This window comes from Phaseolus vulgaris, chromosome 10 (assembly GCF_051622355.1).
Source record: "Phaseolus vulgaris cultivar YP4 chromosome 10, ASM5162235v1, whole genome shotgun sequence".
NCBI classification, from domain to species: Eukaryota; Viridiplantae; Streptophyta; class Magnoliopsida; order Fabales; family Fabaceae; genus Phaseolus; species Phaseolus vulgaris.
In genome coordinates this window covers 24,939,662-24,944,091 of record NC_143507.1, presented here as the reverse complement: position 1 = coordinate 24,944,091, position 4,430 = coordinate 24,939,662, and positions in this window count along the sequence as shown.

Below are 4,430 nucleotides of genomic sequence, written 5' to 3'. Positions count from 1 at the left end.
CTTTAGTCATGTCTTCTCACTCCTCTAAATCTCTTAAAAGTGAGGTGAAATCCTTGAAATCTCTTTTGAAACAACTTACTAAGGATATTCAATCAATTTCATCTAAACAATTGGAGAATGAGATCAAAACTAATGATTTGACTAAAGCAAAGAATGAGAAGTCTCAATTTTCAAAAAAATTACATTCTCATGCATCTAGCTCTAAACATCATGATTATCTTGGGGAAGAAAGTCTTAGGAAAAATGAATATCATCAACAATTCCCTAGGAGAGCTAGGAAAGAGAGACAAGAAAACCTAACCAAGCATATCTCTCACACTCAAGCTAGAGAAATTCCATGTTTAGAATACCTTGGCAATGATCAATTAGCATCTCAATGTTTCAATGAAAGATCTATGATCTTAAGGGACAAAGATGAGAATAGTAGCCAAGAAAAAGAAGCTAGTGAGAGTGAAGAAAATGTAAAAATAGAAAAGCAAGAGAAAACCCTTGGGAAACAAAAGGCGTGGGAGAAGAGTTTCCTTCCCACAAGGTCATTCAACAAGAAGGAAAAGTTGAAAATACATTTGAAAATATACCTCTTGTTGAACAACCTAGCCTTACCTTTTGTAAAGGAACACTTGCAAGCCTAGAAAAAAAAGAAGAAACCTTAAAAAAGGCTTCCATAGATAAAAATATAGTAGATTATTTTACATACATGCCAAGATATCACCAAGTGAAGGTCAAGTAATCTATAGGCATCTACAAAGACAATTTTTTATGTGAAGTAGTGCCTAAAGAAACTTGTCATGTCTTATTGAGACAACCTTTGCAAAGAATTGAAATTTCCATGAACAAAGGTTGTATCAACGAGACTACCTTCACACATAAAAGAGAAATTCTTTCATGAAGGAGAACTCATGGGTCAAATTAGAGTTGATAAAAGTCTAGAGCTTTTAAAAGGAAAATTATTGTCACCCATGAGAAAAGATGTTCAAAGACATTACCCTAGATACATTCCGTGTTTTAAAAATACATCTAAGGCGATGTCTCATGAACTCTATACTCCTTCACCTTTTGCAAATGATCCTTGGGAAGACATAAGCCTAAATTTCATATTAGATCTTCCTAGGACAACAAAAGGTTTTGATTCCATTTTCATGGACATGGATAAACTCTTCCTTAAAGAAGTGACAAGTCTTCATGATTTCTCTTCAAACTTAGTGTTGGATAGAGCTCCAAAATTTGAAAACCATCATTTGAGGATTCTCTTGGAAAAACTTGCAACTAAGTTGTCCTTTTCAAATTCTTATCATCCTGAAAAGAATGGTCAAAATAAAATTGAAAACATAGCTCTTGTTACTATGCCTAGAGAAATCGTGAAAGCCAACCACAATTCTTGGGATGAGTATCCTTTTTCTATTGAGCATGCATACAATAGAGTAGTCCACAAGACTACTAATATTTCTTCATTTGAAGTTGTATGTGAACATAGTCCTCTTTCTCTTTTTGCGTTGTTACCACTTCCTAAAGGAATTATGCCTAAGGAACAAGTAACCACTATTGAAAATTTTACAAAGCATGAGAGGATTAGAGAACACATGCAACCATCAAAAGAGAAATATTGTAAAAAGTTGCCAAAAACAAAAGAAAAACAAAAATGGCAACTTCATAAAATTGATTTGTATATAACTGCTTCAACTAACTCATTTGCTTTATTTGATAATTCCCCTAGGTGGACGTTTGATCCGGGAGGGCAAGCATAGTTGAAGAAGCAAGAGGCTGCTATCCGAGATCAAATCTCTAGATCTAAGGATAGATCTTCTCAAGGAGAAGGAGATGATGGACACCATCCAGCCACATCCATTCCCCTAGCCATGAAGAAGAAGAAGCAATGGATTTGAGGACAAATCCTTTTCAAGAGGGAGGGGATGATGGAAGAGGCCCAAGCACAAGCCCACATGCAAGCCCACCAAAGGGTAGATTTGGGCCAACCATAGAGTTATGGCCAAGAGGATCCAAGAAGACGTTCTTTTACATGTTCAAATGCCATAAACTCTAGTGTAGAGTAGACTTTAATTTCTTGTCAAAATTAACATAGGAACTTTATTTGTAATTTTCTTAGAATTAATTTTGGCACCTAAAACACCAACCAAGGTAAACTTAGAGTTTCTAAAAAAACCTCTAAATTTACCAAGGCCGGTCTAGAAAGCCCATGGAAGGGGTGAGCATAAAAACTAGACACACCCCTCCCCATGTGCTCATTTGTGCACCCATGTGCCATGTGCACCCATGTGCTTCACATTTACATTTCATTTGGCTAGCATTAGGGTTGCATTATGGTCCTCCTTAGCCTATAAAAGGAGGAGCCTACACCTTGTATTTTCAAGTTTATTGTGAGTAAAGTTATGCTGCCATTTTGTGCCAAGCTTTGCTTCTCCCTAAAATTCTAGGCTCTAAACTTCATCTCCTTCACCTCTCCTTGGGTTGGCCGAACCTCCTTAGCTTCATACATATCATGCACCTTCAAGATCAACACCACTCTTAGGAGGATCTTGCTCACACACCTTCATAGCTTCCGCACCACTTTTTCTTACATGAAATGCCATCACCTCTCCCCACTGGCAGATACGAATCGTGACAGAGCGGCCATCCGACCTATAAGCTGTTTTACCTCCTTGACAGTGGCAGGGCTTCTCATTGCCAGGATGGCGGCACACTTATCAGGATTCGCTTCGATTCCTCTTTCGGTTAAGAGGAAACCCAAAAACTTTCCCGCTTCTACGCCGAAAATGCACTTCTCAGGATTTAGCTTCAGCCTGTACTTGGCTATTGTAACAAATAGCTCTTCTAGATCGCAACGTGCCGATTCTTCTCCGAGGATGTCACGACCATTTCGTCGACATAAGCTTGCACGTTCCTCCCTAGCATAGGCGCGAGCACTTTATCCATCAGCCTCTGATACGTGGCTCCCGCGTTCTTCAGCCCAAAGGGCATCAGCCTGTAACAATAGCACGACCTTTCCGTCATGAAGGCAGTCTTTTCCTCATCCATAGGGTGCATCTTGATCTGGTTGTACCCCGAGAAGGCATCCAGGAAGCTTAACAGCTTGCACCCTGCTGCACTGTCCACCAGGGCATCTATATTGGGCAAAGGGTTGGAATCCTTTGGAGACGCCTTGTTCAGATCTGTGAAATCGACGCACATTCGCTATCTCCCGTTGCTCTTCTTCACCAACACAACATTAGCGAGCCACTCCGGATACTGCACTTCCTTGATGTGGCCCGCGGCGAGGAGTTTCTGTGTTTCCTCCTTGATCGCCTGCCTCCTTTCTTCATTGAACTTCCTTCTTCTTTGACGGACCGGCTTGACTTGGGGGTCCATGGCCAAATGATGGGACAAAAAGTCGGGATCAATTCCTGGCATATCTGAGGCGGACCACGCAAACGCATCTAGATGTTTACTTATCACCCTGACGATCTGGTCCCGTGTTTCGTCATCTAAGGTTTTTCCCAGCTTGAATGTTTTCCCACCGATCTCCATCTCGAACCAATCCTTAACCGGCTGGGGCCTCCTTTCACTAGCGATGACCACCCTTGCGATTCCTGACTCCCCGGTGGCATCCGGGCGATCGCCTTCTTCCTCTATCCGGGCGACGCTCGCCATACTTGGCATCTCCACATCCCCTTCAGCGATTACTTGAAGTGTAGTGCCTACTCGCCGGTTCTCCTGTCCGGGGCCTGCACCAGGGGGTGGCGTTGTGCTTACATGGCACACTGATCGCCTATTTTTGAGGCTGTTTTCATAGCACTTTTTTGCCTCCTTTTGATCAAAGCGGATGATGATAACCACCCCTTCCATCGAAGGGAGCTTGACCTTCATATGCCTAGTGGAGGGTACAACTTCTATCCTGTTGAGTGTTGGCCTCCCTAACAGGATGTTGTACGCTGAGGGGGCATTCACGACCAGGTACCTGATCTTCTCTGTTCGCGAAACCGCCCCATCTGTGAATGTCGTTCTTAACTCAATGTATCCCCTGACCTCCACTCGGTCACCAGCAAAGCCATATAGGCAGCCCCCATACGGCCTCAGATGGTCTAGGGACAACTGTAACTTCTCGAATGTTGGCCAGAACATCACATCTACTGAGCTCCCTTGATCGACCAATGCTCGATGAACCATCCTTCCCGCCGTGACTAGCGAAATCACAATGGGGTCGTTGTCGTGGGGCACAACGTCCCTGAGATCTTCTTTGGTGAACGTGATGTCCACATCGGGCGAATGATCCTCAAAAGCCTCTAGTGACATTATGAACCTAACATACTTCTTGCGTTGTGACGCAGTACACCCACCGCCCGAGAACCCACCCGCTATGGTGTGGACCTCGTCGTGGATGGGCACCTCGTGCTGCTGTCCCTCGCCACTCGTCGGTTGCGAAACTGACGATTGTC